The following is a 16658-nucleotide window of genomic DNA, read 5'->3' as shown; positions in this document are numbered from 1 at the left end:
AAGAAGTGAAAGTTGCGGAATATTTAGAGCGCGTCTCCGGTGATGGGACGGTCATTTCAGTGCGTAAATCCGAGCAACCCTTTGCAAATAAATCATACAGCCGTGGATTCGAAAAACGTCTGCGCAGGGAGAAACTTTCCAGTTCTGCGGAGCTTTATCAGCATCAAAGTGGCTCGCGCATAGATATTCCATCTGCCACCCTCAATAAAGTATCCATCAATAACACTAGACATAATAAAATGAATTGTTTTGGAAGAGAAAATAGACTTAAACGACATGAATTATCAAAAAACAAGGTTGGAGCAAGTTTTAGGAGCCGTGGAAGGAGACAAAAGCGTAGCTTCCAGACGGCGGAGAGCAGAGCAACTTGGTCCGGATTCCGATGGAACAGTGAAGATGCCTCAACCTCGGGGCAACATGATGAGTTTAAACTCATTAGTTCTACATTCGCACTCACCGGGGATTCAGCCCATAACCAAGCCATGGTGCATTGGTCCGGCCAAAATAGCAGTGTAAGTCAAACTTGGCAATGATGATTGCACCCTTGCACATTTGCATAATCGTTTTGATGGTATAACATTTAGCCTGTATTTTCTGTATTTTATAATAGCAATTTAGGTGGTGGACTTGGTCTTCTGAAGGGTCTATAATACGTAGTTAAGTTGTATTGTGTACGCATCTAGTTCAAATCCTGAAGCTTGGTTTAAATTGTGAGGCATTGGAAGACCATGGGCACTGATAATGCCCTGGCCCTGCAGACCAGTGCAGAAGGCCATTTAATGAGAGGATGCTGAAGAGCTGGATTGTGGGAATTGGAATCACACTCACAAAAACACAGGACTGCCCTGTTCAATTAAAACCACATGCTTTCAATGGGTTTCAAGTCCACAGACTCAAATTGCCTAAAAACATGTTGATTTTGTGGCCAATTTTTCTTTGTACCCTTACAAAAAGAGATTGCAATTTTGAAACTGCAGTAACTGCAGTTGATTGTGGTATTTTGGACACAGTAATTGCAGAATAACTGCAATGTACAGTACTGAAGTTAAAATGCATTTATACTGCACTCTAACTTATTTTTTATTTATTTAAAAAAATGTCACCTTTATTCAACCAGGTAAGCTAGTTGAGAACAAGTTCTCATTTACAACTGCGACCTGGCCAAGATAAAGCAAAGCACTGCGACGCAAACAACAACACAGAGTTACACATGGAATAAACAAGCGTACAGTCAATAACACAATAGAAAAAAAGAAAGTCTATATACAGTGTGTGCAAATGGCGTGAGGAGGTAAGGCAATAAATAGGCCATAGTAGCGGAGTAATTACAATTTAGCAAATTAACACTGGAGTGATAGATGAGCAGATGATGATGTGCAAGTAGTGATACTGGTGTGCAAAAGAGCAGAAAAGTAAATAAAAACAATATGGGGATGAGGTAGGTAGATTGGGTGGGCTATTTACAGATGGACTATGTACAACTGCAGCGATCGGTTAGCTGCTCAGATAGCTGATATTTAAAGTTAGCGAGGGAAATGTAAGTCTCCAGCTTCAGCGATTTTTGCAATTCGTTCCAGTCACTGGCAGCAGAGAACTGGAAGGAAAGGCGGCCAAAGCAGGTGCTGGCTTTGGGGACGACCAGTGAGATATACCTACTGGAGCGCATGCTACGGGTGGGTGTTGTTATCGTGACCAGTGAGCTGAGGTAAGGCAGAGCTTTACCTAGCATAGACTTATAGATGACCTGGAGCCAGTGGGTCTGGCGATGAATATGTAGCGAGGGCCAGCTAACTAGAGCATACAGGTCGCAGTGGTGGGTGGTATAAGGGGCTTTGGTAACAAAACGGATGGCACTGTGATAGACTGCATCCAGCCTTGGCCAGGTCGATGAAGACAGCTGCACAGTACTGTCTTTTATCGATGGCAGTTGTGATATCGTTTAGTACCTTGAGCGTGGCTGAGGTGCACCCATGACCAGATCAGAAACCGGATTGCACAGTGGAGAAGGTACGGTGGGATTCGAAATGGTCAGTGATCTGTTTATTAACTTGGATTTCAAAGACTTTAGAAAGGCAGGGCAGGATGGATATAGGTCTATAACAGTTTGGGTCTAGAGTGTCACCCCCTTTGAAGAGGGGGATGACCGCGGCAGCTTTCCAATCTTTAGGGATCTCGGACGATATGAAAGAGAGGTTGAACAGACTGGTAATAGGGGTTGCAACAATGGCGATGGATAGTTTTAGAAAGAGAGGGTCCAGATTGTCTAGCCCAGCTGATTTGTACGGGTCCAGGTTTTGCAGCTCTTTCAGAACATCTGCTATCTGGATTTGGGTGAAGGAGAAGCTGGAGAGGCTCGTGCAAGTAGCTGCGGGGGGTGCCGAGCTGTTGGCCGGGGTTGGGGTAGCCAGGAGGAAAGCATGGCCAGCCGTAGAGAAATGATTGTTGAAATTTTCGGATATCATGGATTTATCGGTGGTGACCGTGTTACCTAGCCTCAGTGCAGTGGGCAGCAGGGAGGAGGTGCTCTTGTTCTCCATGGACTTTACAGTGTCCCAGAACTTTTTGGAGTTAGAGCTACAGGATGCAAATTTCTGCTTCTGACTGACTGCGTGTATTGGTTCCTGACTTCCCTGAACAGTTGCATATCGCGGGGACTATTCGATGATATTGCAGTCCACCACAGGATGTTTTTGTGCTGGTCAAGGGCAGTCTGGTCTGGAGTGAACCAAGGGCTATATCTGTTCTTAGTTCTAAAGTTTTTTGAAAGGGGCATGCTTATTTAAGATGGTGAGTAAATTACTTTTAAAGAACGACCAGGCATCCTCGACTGACGGGATGAGGTCAATATCCTTCCAGGATACCCGGGCCAGGTCGATTAGAAAGGCCTGCTCGCAGAAGTGTTTTAGGGAGCGTCTGACTGTGATGATGAGTGGTCGTTTGACCCTGGCCCCATAGCGGATGCAGGCAATGAGCCAGTGATTGCTGAGATCCTGATTGAAAACAGCTTAGGTGTATTTAGAGGGCAAGTTGGTCAGGATAATATCTATGAGGGTGCCTATGTTTACAGATTTAGGGTTGTACCTGGTGGTTTCCTTGATAATTTGTGTGAGATTGAGGGGATCTAGCTTATATTGTAGGACTGTTAGGGTGTTAAGCATATCCCAGTTTAGGTCACCTAACAGAACGAACTCTGAAGATAGATGGGGGGAAATCAATTTACATATGGTGTCCAGGGCACAGCTGGGAGCTGAGGGGGGTCTATAACAGGCGGCAGCAACAGTGAGAGACTTATTTCTGGAGAGATACATTTTTTAAATTAGAAGCTCGAACTGTTTGGGCATAGACCTGGAAAGTATGACAGATCTTTGCAAGCTATCTCTGCAGAAGACTGCAACTTCTCCCCCTTTAGCAGTTCTACCTTGATGGAAAATGTTGTAGTTTTTGGTGGCCTTCCTAAGCCAGGATTCAAACACGGCTAGGACATCAGGGTTGGCGGAATGTGCTAAAGCAGTGAGTATAACAAACTTAGGGAGGATGCTTCTGATGTTAACATGCATGAAACCAAGGCTTTTTCGATTACAGAAGTCAACAAACGAGAGTGCCTGGGGACATGCAGGGCCTGGGTTAAACTCCACATCACCCGAGGAACAAAGGAGGAGTAGGATGAGTTTACGGCTAAAGGCTAGCAAAACTGGTCGTCTAGTGCGTTGGGGACAAAGAATAAAAGGAGCAGATTTCTGGGCGTGGTAGAATAGATTCAGGGCATAATGTGCAGACAGGTATGGTGGGGTGCGGGTACAGTGGAGGTAAGCCCAGGCACTGAGTGATGATAAGAGAGGTTGCATCTCTGGACACGCTGGTTAAAGTGGGTGAGGTCACCGCATATGTGGGAGGTGGGACAAAGGAGGTATCTGAGGCATGTAGAATGGGACTAGGGGCTCCGCAGTAAACTAAAACAATGATAACTATCTTAAACAATAGTATACAAGGCATATTGACATTTGAGAGAGGCATAAAGCAATCACAGGTGTTGATTGGGAGAGCTAGCACAGCAACAACGGGTAAGACAACAACAGCTAATCAGCTAAGACAACAACAACAGGTAAAATGGCGATGAATGGGCAGAGAGGGTCAGTTAACTAAACACAGGGCCTGAGTTTGGGGCTAGGGCCGACAGATAAACAAAAGTTAACAAAGTGGAGTACCGTGATTAATGAACAGTCCAGCAGGCATCAGCTATGTAGTCAAGTGATTATAGGGTCCAGTGAACAGCAATAGCTGTAACAGGGAAGCCACGGGGTAGTCGTTGCTACACTAGCACGCGGGAGACACAGCGTTTAAAGTTAGCAGGCCGGGGCTAGTAGAAGCGTCCACTCCGATGTCGGATGGAATTACGTCTGCGGACCAGTCGTGGTGGTACAGCGGGCCGCCGTGTCAACAAAGGGACCTGGCCAGAAGATGGCGAAAGAGGTATTGTAGTTGTAGTAATTTTGTTTGCTAGCCGGGAGATGTGCCTGGCTCAGGGCTAGCTTCGTGGCTGGGTCACTCGGTGGCAGCTAGCTAGCTGTGATGATCAGGAGTAATGGTCCAGGGTTTACGGCAGGAATCCGGCGTTGTAGTGGAGAAAAACAGTCCGAGGCTGGCAGGTATTATCCAGGCTAAAAAACGGCTGGTGCCTGTGCAGAGGGTAAAGGCTGCTAGCAGTGGCTAACAAGGACTAAATAGCTAGTAGCTAATTAGCTGGTTAGCTTCTGATGGCTAGCTCCTGATAGAGGTTTTGGCTATAAGGTCAACAACAAAAAAATAGCGGATCCGTGTCACATTGAGTGAGGTCGGTTACCGGAAGGTATATTTAATTTAAAAATGGAAAAGAGATTGAAGTATAAATTTAAATATATACAAAAAAGACGAAAAATACAAAAAGTAAACGAGAGGACGACAAACCACATCTGCACTGCTACGCCATCTTGGAAAAAAACCCAGGAAAAAAAACCTACAGTTACACTGCAAAATTACTGTAGTAATAAAACAGTGTTCTTTTGAATGCAGTATTTGCAGCATACTCCAGTTATGCACTCTAACTGCAGTTATAATGCAATATTTTTTCATAAGGGTGGATTTTGAGGTGAGCTTGGGGTTATTGTCTTGCTGGACAATAACTTTTTGTGACTAAGTTTTAGCCACCTGGCAGAGACAACCAGGTTTTTGGTTAAAATATCCTGGGACTTGGTAAAGTTCATGATGCCTTTAACCTTAACAAGTGCACCAGGACCAGTGGAAGGAAAATAGCCCCGTAGCGTCAAAGATCCACCACCATATTTTACAGTAAGTATGGGGTTATTTTCCTTTGCCCTCAGAGCAACCTCAATTTGTTGGGGCATGGACTCTACAAGGTGTCAAAGCGTTCTACAGGGAGGCTGGCCCATGTTGACTCCAATTCTTCCCACAGTTGTGTCAAGTTCATTGGATGTCCTTTGGGTGGTGGACCATTCTTGATACACACAGGAAATTGTTGAGCGTGAAAAACCCAGCAGTGTTGCAGTTCTTCACACAAACCGGTGCGCTTAGCACCTACTATCATACCCTGTTCAAAGGCACGGAAATATTTTGTCTTGCACGTTCCCCCTCTGAATGGCACACAATCCACATTCCATGTCTCAAGGCTTAAAAATCCTTCCCTAACCTGTCTCTTCCCCTTCATCTACACCGATTAAAGTGGATTTATCAATAAGGGATCATTGCTTTCACCTGGATTCACCTGGTCAGTCTATGTCATGGAAAAAGCAGATGTTCTTACTGTTTTGTATATTCAGTGAATAGCGTAATTCACTACATGTCTCATTTATATAATTTATGTTTTGCATAATTCTTACATACTTTATTGTTCTCATATGTGTATCCTTTTCAGTTTCATTCAGCATTGGATTTATTATTTATTATTCATTAGGATCCCCAATTAGATCCTGCTGAGGCAGCGGCTACTCTTCCTGGGGTCCAAACAGAAAACAACATAACAAATAAAATACATAATATGCATGAATATACATACATAGCACTAGATTTACATTACAATTTAATCATTCAGCAGACACTCCCATCCAGAGCGACCGACAGCTAGTGCATTCATCTTAAGATCACCAGGTGAGACAACCACATATGACAGTCGTATCCCAACCACGTATCACATACAGTGCATTCGGAAAGTATTCAGACTCCTTGGCTTTTTCCACATTTTGTTAGGTTACAGCCTTATTCTAAAATGGATCAAATAGTTTTTTTACAAAATTCTTTGCTCTTCTGCTCGCCTGAAGGAAGAACGTGTCACACAATTTACAAACTTTTCAAGCACACAAAGACTATGAGATTTGGCTTCGACTTAGGTGTTTGTTAGTGGGGAGAGAGTACTTGTCCCCCTAGATGTTGCGAGTTTTGGGACTTGGTATCTGTTTTTGTGTTTGCTAAAAGCTAACTACTTTCTGCTCTGCTTGCAGAGCTAATGTTGCCTTGCTTGAGTAAGATAGCCAGTTGTAAGAGTAAGTTCAAAAAGGCTAACCAACTGAGTTTGAACATCTGAATGTGCCCTAGGGCATGTGATTTCACAATGAAAATTAAAGCTACTGTCGTGTTTGCCTGGGGTAGAAACACACTCAGGTTTTGGCTCGGACCAGTTTGTGTGACCATTGTCTCCGGCTGGGCTCAACTTCCATTGGGTGGACTTTGTGAGAAAGATTGTTGCTGCTGGCGAGGGGTTTTCCGGTAAAGTGACCTCAGGAAGGGTTGTCTGAGGCCGAAAGAGAGCAACAGTGGAGGTCAGAGTTGATGGTGTAATCCCAGCCGAGTGAGGCTCATTCTAGTTTCTCTGGCAGTGTTCAGAGTCTGAATTCAGGGGATGCTATACTATCCCTGGTTGTCTTTGGAGGGTTCCTCCAGGTTTGGTGGAAGGAATTGGCCTCCTGTCCCTGCAGTGGTGAAGCGTCACTTAACCCTGTTTAAAGATTTTGCAGATGAGCTAAAGGCATCCTGGGATTCCCCTCATTCAGCCAGACTGGTTCTACCATGTTATGGTGAGTTCATAAATGTAGAGGGTATGGAGGAGATGGGGCTCATTTGCATAAAACTGGTGAGTTACTTAGCTCCAGAGGCTAACAAGGGGGCTAATCCTAGCATGGTGCTTCCGAATAAACAGTGCTGGTTCTCAGTGGATCAGCTTGACAAAGTGCACCAGGCTAAGGGACTGGTTCCTAAGAGGGACAGGTGGATTTATTTAGATGAGCCAGTTTTGCCAACAAGGTTGTTTGGCTTGGCTATGGAGTCCTTACAGGCCTGTTTAAAAAAAAACAAAAAAACAGGATGCAGCTCTACGGGATCTTTACCTATGAAAGCTCTACGGGTTCTTTACCTTAGTGAGGGCGGCTCAGCAGTTCTAGAGGTGTGAAGGAAATGGTCCATACCAGAGATGGGTTGCCCTGGGCCAGGGGGCGGCATCAAGGTCAGTTTTTGACCATCTTGGTGCTTCTGGGCAGTGGCGGACATCTTAGCACAGACGCCATGCTGGGTCATAGCAGAGAGGGGTGGAAGCTGATTCTTCTGCGGCAAGGGGGAAGGAGCAGACCTTGCGACCCTAGCAGCAGGCCCTGCTCCCTATTAATCTACTGTAGTGGCAGTGCTCCTAAGTGGCTTGGTCATTGGGGGTAAGTTACTGTTGCCGAAGTCCCCAAACCTGGTGTGGGCCGGGTATCAGAATGGCGGTACCATGGTTCCTCTGTGTTCATGGGTATTGAAAGTGTGGTATTGTCCAGGTGTGGGCATAATAAACATAATTCCTTCCTCACATTCAGACACACAGTTGTCAAGAGTGGTGGATATAAAAACAAGCATGCCCCAAATTCTTTTTTTAATCACAGTCCTCAGGGTGGTGCACTGTCCCTTCAGGAGATAATGTATGGTCATTCACCATGGGTGATGAGGACAGTGACAAGGGGGTACGGTCTGCAGTTCGCTGTGCATCCTCCTCCTTGTCAAATCAAATATCAGTAATATCTAACAAGTAATCTAACAATTCCCCAACAACTACCTAATACACACAAATCTAAAGGGGTGAATATGAATATGCACATGTAAGTATTTTAATGAGCGATGGCCAAGCGGCATAGGCAAGGTGCAATAGATGGTATAAAATACAGTATATACATGTGATATGAGTAATGTAAGATATGTAAACATTATTAAAGTGGCATTATTTGGAGTGCATTGTATGAAGTGATTAGGGATCAATTTATTAAAGTGATCAGGTCTAAATGTAGGCAGCAGCCTCTCTGAGTTAGTGATTGCTGTTTAGTAGTGAGAAACATGAGATAGAAGCTGCTATTCAGTCTCTAGAAGCTGTTTTTCGAGAAGCTGTCTCTCGGTCCCAGCTTTGATGCACCTGTACTGACCTCGCCTTCTGGATGGTAACGGTGTGAACAGGCAGTGGCTCGGGTGGTTGATGTCCTTGATGATCTTTTTGGCCTTTCTGTGACATCGGGTGCTGTAGGTGTCATGGAGGGCAGGTAGTTTGCTCCCAGTGATGCATTGTGCAGACCGCACCACCCTCTGGAGAGCCTTGTGGTTGAGGGCAGTGCAATTGCTGTACCAGGCGGTGATACAGCCCGACAGGATGCTCTCGATTGTGCATCTGTAAAAGTTTGTCAGGGTTTTGGGTGACAAGCCAAATTTCTTCAGCTTCCTGAGGTTGAAGAGGCACTGTTGCGCCTTCTTAACCACACTGTCTGTGTGAGTGGAGCATTTCAGTTTGTCTACATTAAACTTTCCACCTTCTCCACTGCTGTCCCTTCGATGTAGATAGGGGGTGCTCCCTCTGCTGTTTCCTGAAGTCCACGATCATCTCCTTTGTTTTGTTGACGTTGAGTGAGAGTTTTCCGGACACCACATTCCGTGTGCCCTCACCTCCTCCCTGTAGGCTGTCTCGTCGCTGTTTCCCACTACTGTTGTGTCGTCTGCAAACTTGATCATTGAGTTGGAGGCGTGTATGGCCACACAGTCATGGGTGAATAGGGAGTACGTGAGGGGGTTGAGCACGCACCCTTGTGGGGCCCCAGTGTTGAGGGTCAGCGAAGTGGAGATGTTTTTTACCTTCAACACCTGGGGGCAGCCCGTCAGAAAGTCCAGGACCCAATTGCACAGGGCGGGGTTGAGACCCAAGGCCTCCAGCTTGATGATGAGCTTGGAGGGTACTATGGTGTTGAATGCTGAGCTGTAGTCAATGAACAGCATTCCTACATAGGTATTCCTTTTGTCCAGATGGGATAGGGCAGTATGCAGTGTGATGGCTATTGCGTCGTCTGTGGACCTTTTGGGGCGGTATGCAAACTGAAGTGGGTCTAGGATGGCCAGTAAGGTGGAGGTGATATGATCCTTGAATAGTCTGTAAAAGCACTTCATGATGACAGAAGTGAGTGCTATGGGGCGGTAGTCATTTAGTTCAGTTATCTTTGCCTTCTTGAGTAGAGGAACAATGGTGGCCGTCTTGAAGCATGTTGGGACAGCAGACTGGGATAGGGAGCGATTAAATATGTCCGTAAAAACAACAGCATCCTGGTCTGCGCATGCTTTGAGGACGCGGCTTGGGATGCCGTCTGGGCCAGCAGCCTTGTGAGGGTTAACACGTTTAAATGTTTTACTCACGTCAGTCATGGAGAATGAGGGGGTGGGGGGGGGGCGCAGTCCTTGTTAGAGGGCCGCGACGGTGGCACTGTATTATCTTCAAAGCGGGTAAAGAAGGTGTTTAGTTTGTCTGGAACCGTGATGTTGGTGCCCGTGACATGGCTGGATTTATTTTTGTAGTCCATGATTTCCTGTAGACCCTGCCACATACGTCTCGTATCTGAGCCGTTGAATTGCGACTCCACCTTGTCCCTGTACTGGCATTTTGCTTGTTTGATTGCCTTGTTGATGGAATAGCTACTCTGTTTATATTCATACATATTCCAAGACCTCTTTCCATGGTTAAACACGGTGGATCGCGCTTTCAGTTTTGCGCGAATGCCACCATCCATCCACGGTTTCTGGTTAGGGTAGGTTTTAATAGTCACAGTGGGTACAACATCTCCAATGCACCTCTTTATAAACGCACTCACGAGTCAGCGTATAGGTCGATGTTGTTCTCTGAGGCTGACTGGAACATATTCCAGTCCGCGTGATCAAAACAATCTTGAAGCGTGGCTTCCGATTGGTCCGACCAGCGTTGAATGTTTCTCATCACTAGTACATCCTGTTTGAGTTTTTGCCTATAAGACGGAAGGAGCAGGATGGCCGGATTTGCCAATGGTAGGGCGGGGGAAGGCTTTGTATGCATCACAGAATTTAGAGTAGCAGTGGTCGAGTGTGTTGCGCATGAGCGTAGCGCAATCAATATGCTGTAGGAATTTAAGTCGACTTTTTCTCAAATTTGCTTTGTTAAAACCCCAGCTTCAATAAATTCAGCCTCAAGATGTATGGTTTGCAGTTTGCATATAGGTAAGTGAAGTTCCTTGATGTCTGTCTTGGTGTCTTTTTGAGGGGGAATCTTCACAGGTGTCTATAACTGACGAGAATTCTCTAGGTAGGTAAAATGGCCTGCACTTAATTGTAAGGAATTCTAGATCGGGTGAGCAGAAGGACTTGAGTTCCTGTATGTTGTTATGATTACACCATGAGTCGTTAACCTCTCTAGGGTAGGTGGCACCAAATCGTCCCACCTACGTAACAGCCAGTTGAATCCTGTGGCGCGATATTCAAATACCTTAGAAATGCGATTACTTCAATTTCTCAAACATATGACTATTTTACAGCATTTTAAAGACAAGACTCTCGTTAATCTAACCACACTGTCCGATTTCAAAAAGGCTTTACAACGAAAGCAAAACATTAGATTATGTCAGCAGAGTACCCAGCCAGAAATAATCAGACACCTATTTTTCAAGCTAGCATATAATGTCACATAAACCCAGAAGACAGCTAAATGCAGCACTAACCTTTGATGATCTTCATCAGATGACACACCTAGGACATTATGTTATACAATACATGCATGTTTTGTTCAATCAAGTTCATATTTATATCAAAAACCAGCTTTTTACATTAGCATGTGACGTTCAGAATTAGCATACCCCCCGCAAACTTCCGGCGAATTTACTAACAATTTACTAAATTACTCACGATAAACGTTCACAAAAAGCATAACAATTATTTTAAGAATTATAGATACAGAACTCCTCTATATGTCCGATTTTAAAATAGCTTTTTGGTGAAAGCACATTTTCAATATTCTAAGTAGATAGCCTGGCATCACAGGGCTAGCTATTTAGACACCCAGCAAGTTTAGCCTTCACCAAACTCCGATTTACTATTAGAAAAGTTTGATTACCTTTGGTGTTCTTCATCAGAATGCACTCCCAGGACTTCTACTTCAATAACAAATGTTGGTTTGGTCCCAAATAATCCATAGTTATGTTCCAACAGCGGCGTTTTGTTCGTGCGTTCAAGACACTATCCGAATGGTAAATAAGGGTCACGCGCATGGCGCATTTCATGACAAAAGATTTCTAAATATTTCATTACCGTACTTCGAAGCATGTCAACCGCTGTTTAAAATCAATTTTATGCCATTTTTCTCATAAAAAAGCGATAATATTCCGACCGGGAATCTGCAATTAGGTAAACAGACGAAAGAAAATAAAGCATGGGCTCGACTCGGGCACGCGCCTAAGCCCTTTGTCCTCTGATCGGCCACTTGTCAAAGGCGATAATGTGTTTCAGCCAGAGGCTGCCTCGATATCGTTCAGCTTTTTCCCGGGCTCTGAGAGCCTATGGGAGCCGTAGGAAGTGTCACGTTACAGCTAAGATCCTGAGTCTTCAATAAACAGAGGCAAGAACAACAACACCTTGTCAGACAGGCCACTTCCTGCATGAAATCTTCTCAGGTTTTTGCCTGCCATATGAGTTCTGTTATACTCACAGACACCATTCAAACAGTTTTAGAAACTTTAGGGTGTTTTCTATCCAAAGCCAATAATTATATGCATATTCTAGTTACTGGGTAGGAGTAGTAACCAGATTAAATCGGGTACGTTTTTTATCCGGCCGTGTAAATACTGCCCCCTAGCCCTAACAGGTTAATCATAATGCATACACACCCGCCCTTCCTTTTCCCAGAGTGGTGTTTATCTCTGTCGGCGTGATGCATGGAGAAGCCCGGTGGCTGAACCGTTTCCGACAACATATCCCGAGAGAGCCATGTTTCCGAGAAACAGAGAATGTTACAATCTCTGATGTCTCTCTGGAAGGCAACCCTTGCTCAAATAACATCTACCTTGTTGTCAAGAGACTGGACATTGGTTGGTAGTATACTTGGGAGCGGTGTGCAATGTGCATGTCTACGGAGCCTGGCCAGGTGGCCGCTTTGTCTGCCCCTTCTGAGGCGTCGTTGTTTTGGATTGCCTACTGGAATTAGGTCCATTGTCCTGGGTGGTGGTCCAAACAGAGTGTCCGCTTCGGGAAAGTCATATTCTTGGTCGTAATGTTGGTAAGTTGACATTGCTCTTAGATCCAATAGTTCTTCCTGGCTGTATGTAATAAGACTTAAGATTTCCTGGGGTAACGATGTAGGAAATAATACATGAAAAACAAAATACTGCATAGTTTCCTAAGAACTCGAAGCGAGTCGACCATCTCTGTTGGCGCCATACTGCTTGTCGTGGTGTCATTATTTCAATGGTCCCCGAGGTCCTAATGCCTGTCTGCTTCAAAAGCTGGCTATTTGGGTGGTCCCGCTTAACCCGGAAGCCAGCCGCACCAATGTGTCAGAGGAAACACTGACGACCAAGGTCAGCTTGCAGGCGCCCGGCCCACCACAGGGAGTCGCTAGAGCGTGATGAGTCAAGTAAAGCCCCCTCGGCCAAACCCTCCCCAAAACCTGGCCCGTTATCTGCTTGTATGGAGCAGTGTGCAGTTCCTGTCACTCAGGTTAAAGTATCTTCGCAGATATTTCCAGGGGAGGTCCTATCTCTACAGAGTGGAAACTGCACCCTTCGGTGATTACCCAGATATGGGATCAGTTAGGCAGGGCTAACGTAGATCTTTGTTCTTCTCAATGAGAGATCTGGGCACTCCGTTTGGAACGGATTCTTTGGTGTATTAGTTCCCGGAGATCATCTGCCTGTTGGGATCTATTGTTCTAGGCGCACGTGAGCGTTGGGCACCCGGGACCTCAGATATTGGATCTGTGGGTTTGGCCCCTGAATTTGACTGCTAGGGGTCTACCCAAAAATGTGATTGGACTACCACCCAGGACAGTCGGTGCTTGCACCCTCTACAAAAGGATTGTATACATATGCATGACAGTATATAGATAGGACCAAGAATATCCACTTTATCGCTTGGATGTAACTGCTCCCAGTGTGTCTCATAGTGTTCTTGTGGCTGGGTCCGGAGTGGGTGTTAGGTGACACGCAGGTTGTGCCTTTATCTGGGTTACCACAATTCCCTGTGGGTTTGAGCCTTGGGCTGCCTTGGTATGATGCAGCATGTACAATGTGCATTATCAGGGTTACCACATTTTCCTGTGGGTTTGAGCCAGGCCTCCAGTGTCCGGTCTGGAACTTGAAGTCACAAGCTCTGCTGGTCGGCTACTGTGTAGTAACCTAGCTGTGCCAAAAGCCCTCATCTGCACTAGAAAGCCATGGTAAATAACGATTGGCAGAACGGCCAAACACATTTTTTTAGACAGCCGCTTTGGCCTCTAAAATTTGTTTATTATGATCAAGTTTGATCTCCATGGTGAATTATTTTAAAGTTCGATACAAATTGAGATATTTAATGAAATAGTGATGTCACACCCTGATTGGTTTCACCTGTGCTTGTCTCCACCCCTCCAGGTGTCACCCATCTTCCCCATTATCCCCTGGGTATTTAAACCTGTGTTTCTGTCTGTCCGTGCCAGTTTGTCTTGTATGTTCCAAGTCAACCAGTGTGTTTTCCCCGTGCGCCTGCGTTTTCTATTCTCTTTTGCTATTCCTCCCGGTTTTGACCCTTTTCTGGATTCTGTACCCGTCTGCCTGACCCTTCTGCCTGCCCTGACCTCGAGCCTGCCTGCCACACTGTACCTCCTGGACTCTGAACTTGTTTTGACCTTTTGCCTGTCCACAACCATTCTCTTGCCTACCCATTTTGGATTGTTAATAAATATCAAAGACTCAAACCATCTGCCTCCTGTGTCTGCATCTGGGTCTCGCATTGCACCCTTATAAGTGATCCATTCTGAGTACTACATTTGTCGTCACACCAATCTCGGGCCGGCAGGCTACAAGGAGGCTTGCGCCCTCATGCCATAGACTTTAAGGTTGACTCCATAGGAATACTTGAATGACGTCAGCACTATCGCTATCTACTGGTTTTAATAAGGTCTATGGTTTGAAACTTTGGCTGCCGTGGCAGCGCACGAGTACACAGTTTCTAGGTTACTGCAGTTTTCCTGTGGGTTTGAGCCTTGGGCTGCCGTGGTTCATCGACTCTAGTCAATGCTATGCAGTGTGTATGCTCTTTACCAAGTCATGTAAAAGTCGTCTCTCTGCGGCTGCAACACTCACTACCGAGTTCCAAACCGCCTCTGGAAGCAACGTCAATACAAGAAATGTTCGTTGGGAGCTTCATGAAATGGGTTTCCAAGGCTGAAGCGGTGTAAAGCTCACTGCCATTTGACTCTGGAGCAGTAGAAACGCATTCTCTGGATGGATGAATCACACTTCACCATCTGGCAGTGAGATGGACAAATCTGTGTTTGTTTCATGCCAGGAGAACGCTTCCTGCCCCAATGTATAGTGCCAACTGTAAAGTTTGGTGAAGGAGGAATGATGGTTTAGGGTTGTTTTTCATGGTTCGGGTTAGGTCCCTTAGTTCCAGAGAAGGGAAATCTTAACGCTTCAGCATACAATGATATTCTAGACGATTCTGTGCTTCCAACTTTGTGGCAACAGTTTGGGAATGCCCTTTTTTGTTTCAGCATGACAATGCCCCCGTGCTCATAGCGTGGTCCATACAGAAATGGTTTGTCAAGATCGGTGTGGAAGAACTTGACTGGCCTGCACAGAGCCCTGACCTCAACCCCATCGAACATCTTTGGTATGAATTGGAACGCCAACTCCGAGCCAGGCCTAATCGTCCAACATCAGTGCCCTTCCTCACTAATGCTCTTGTGGCTGAATGGAAGCAAGTCCCCGCATCAATGTTCCAACATCTAGTGGAAAGCCTTCCCAGAAGAGGGAAGGCTGTTATGGCAGCAAAGGGGAACCAACTTCATATTAATGTCCATGATTTTGGAACGAGATGTTTGGCGAGCATGTGTCCACATACTTTTGGCACGTAGTGTATTTTGGCCCCACACCATCAGGGGATTTGGGCTTGCTGAAGAGCGGTTCTGAATTGCGGAAATGGATGTGAGCCCTGATATAATAGCCAGGAAGGCGGAGCTTCCGAGGGCTACCATTGGCCCATTGGTTATGATTTCAGTTTTACTCATGTGAATATGATTGGTTGTTGACTCCTCATAGTATGTTATACCCTGCTCCCTCCTTCAGGGAAAAGTAGTTACAGTATCTTCGGAAAGTATTCAGACCCCTTGACTTCATACACATTTTGTTACATTACAGCCTTATTCTAAAATTGATTAAATTGATTTTTTTCCCCTCATCAATCTACACACAATACTCCATAACGACAAAGCAAAAACAGGTTTTCAGAAATGTTTGCTAATTTATTCAAAATAAAAAAAACTAAATATTACATTTACATAAGTATTCAGACCCTTTACACAGTACTTTGTTGAAGTACCTTTGACAGCGATTACAGCATCGGGTCTTCTTGGGTATGACGCTACAACCTTGGCACACCTGTATTTGGGGAGTTTCTCCCATTCTTCTCTGCAGATCCTCTCAAGTTCTGTCAGGTTGAATGGGGAGCGTTGCTGCACAGCTATTTGCAGGTCTCTCCAGAGATTTTCGATCGGGTTCAAGTGCGGGTTCTGGCTCGGCCACTCAAGGACATTCAGAGACTTGTCCCGAAGCCACTCCTGCGTTGTCTTGGCTGTGTGCTTAGGGTTGTTGTCCTGTTGGAAGGTAAACTTTCCCATCAGTCCTGTGCGCTATGGAGCAGGTTTTTAATCAAAGATCTCTCTGTACTTTGCTCCGTTCATCTTTGCCTCCATCCTGACTAGTCTCTCAGTCCCTGTGGTTGAAAAACATCCCCACAGCATCATGCTGCCAACAGCATGCTTCATCGTAGGGATGGTGCCAGGTTTCCTCCGGACGTGAAGCTTGGCATTCAGGCCAATGAGTTCAATCTTGGTTTCATCAGACCAGAGAATCTTGTTTCTCATGGTCTGAGAGTCTTTAGGTGCCTTTGGCAAACTCCAAGCAGGCCATCATGTGCCTTTTAATGAGGAGTGGCTTCCATCTGGCCACTCTACCATAAAGGCCTTATTGATGGAGTGCTGCAGAGATGGTTGTCCTTCTGTAAGCTTTTACCATCTCCACAGAGGAACTCTGGAGCTCTGTCAGAGTGACCATCAGGTTCTTGGTCACCTTCCTGACCAAGGCCCATCTCCCCCGATTGCTCAGTTTGGTCGG

General features: G+C 45.5%; 1 long non-coding RNA gene across 1 annotated transcript in view; it reads left to right on the top strand.

Moving 5' to 3' along the window:
• The first annotated feature begins 406 nt into the window (after positions 1 to 406).
• LOC115153228 (uncharacterized) overlaps positions 407 to 16658 on the top strand; it is a 34530-nt gene continuing 18278 nt past the window's right edge. The window contains exon 1 of the long non-coding RNA XR_003867664.1: positions 407 to 512. This is a non-coding gene — a long non-coding RNA (uncharacterized LOC115153228). The remainder of the gene's footprint in view (positions 513 to 16658) is intronic.

The sequence above is a fragment of the Salmo trutta genome, chromosome 18 (assembly GCF_901001165.1).
Source record: "Salmo trutta chromosome 18, fSalTru1.1, whole genome shotgun sequence".
NCBI lineage: Eukaryota > Metazoa > Chordata > Actinopteri > Salmoniformes > Salmonidae > Salmo > Salmo trutta.
Note: the sequence above shows the minus strand (reverse complement) of the source record. Positions and strands in the feature narration are given on the sequence as shown.